This window comes from Rattus norvegicus, chromosome 14, assembly GCF_021556685.1.
Source record: "Rattus norvegicus strain SHRSP/BbbUtx chromosome 14, alternate assembly SHRSP_T2T, whole genome shotgun sequence".
NCBI classification, from domain to species: Eukaryota; Metazoa; Chordata; class Mammalia; order Rodentia; family Muridae; genus Rattus; species Rattus norvegicus.
Window position 1 is genome coordinate 67,580,089 of NC_141547.1, and position 1,499 is coordinate 67,581,587.

General features: G+C 39.8%; 1 pseudogene; it reads left to right on the plus strand.

Annotated features, from left to right (window-relative positions):
* The first annotated feature begins 591 nt into the window (after positions 1–591).
* Positions 592–1,285, plus strand: LOC103693159 (40S ribosomal protein S6 pseudogene; annotated as a pseudogene).
* Positions 1,286–1,499: the final 214 nt, after the last annotated feature.

The following is a 1,499-nucleotide window of genomic DNA, read 5'->3' on the forward strand; positions in this document are numbered from 1 at the left end:
TCTAACAACCAGGGAGCTGAGCAAACATAGCTTCAGTTGAGATTAACTCACAGACCAATACCTTGAACAGAGGTATATCTGCACTGGTGCTAACCAGAGAAACTGTGATTTTGCTTTTAGCTACTGCACTTATGATAATTTGTCATTGTGTCTCTTTGAGAATGATGTTTCCCATAATAAAGCTCAGGTATTAAAGTTTTAGCCTTGTAAAAGTTGGCACCATTTAATGATTATATCAAGTGGATGCTAACTTCAGTGGGTTCCAATGTTTTTGAATTTGTATGAAATAGGATTTAATTAAGGCCTCGTTGAAGCAAGGGCAGGGCAAGAGCGTGCCTTTGAAGGTAATATGTTGTCCTCAGCCTCTTCGTCCCAGTCCTTCTGAAATACCCCATCTCCTTCCAGCTCTGCTCTTTGCCATGGCTTTCTGTCTGAACAAATAGCGTCCCCTAAGTAACTTAGCCCAGTGTTTTTAACTGAGACCTTTGAAATTGGGTCAAAAAATAACTAACTCCTTCCTATTTTAAGGAGTTTTATTACAGCAATTAAAATCTGACAAACACGGCCCCCTAGGTGGTCAGCTGGGTCAAGATGAAGTTGAATATCTCCTTCCTGACTGCTGCCTGTCAGAAATTCATTGACGTGGATGACGAATGCCAGCTTAGTATGTTCTATGAGAATTGCATGTTCACAGAAGTAGCTGCTGATGCTGTTGGTGATGAGTAGAAAGAAGGGTTATGTGGTCCGAATCAGAGGTGGGAATGACAAACAAGGTTTTCCCATGAAACAGAGTGACCCATGGCAGAGTGTGCCTGCTGTTGAGTAAGGGGCATTCTTGTTATAGACCAAGGGGAACCAGAGCGAGGAATCTCAAGTCTGTTTGTGTATGCACTGTGGATGCCAATCTGAGTGTTCTCAACTTGTTTATAGTAAAAAAAAGGAGAGAAGGAGGTTCCAGGACTGACAGATACTACTGTGCCTTGTCAGTTGGGACCTAAAAGAGCTAGTAAAATCTGAAAGCTTTTTAATCTCTCCAAAGAAGATGATGTCTGCCAGTATATTGTCAGGCAGCCCTTAAACAAAGATGATAGAAGCCCAGGACCACAGCGCCCAAGATTCAGCGTCTTGTTACTCCCCATGTCCTGCAAGACAGATGCTGACCTATTGCTCTGAAGAAACAATGCACTAAGAAAAACGGGAGGAGGCTGCTGAATATGCTAAACTTTTGACCAAGAGAATGAAGGAAGCCAAAGAAAAGAGCATTAGTATGGAAAAGCATTATTAGTATGGTATATCATATGAAATCATAAGTGAGAGTTTATAGTTATCCCTATAAATGATGGAGTTATTATATAAATGATAATTCCATATACTATAGAGAGGCATATGATTATTGATTTTATTCCATTTATAGTCATGTTCTCAGAACATAACAGACAAGGTAATCAAACACAAGAAGTCTAAAGTCAATAACATAGACCAAATTTGTATTTGAAAAT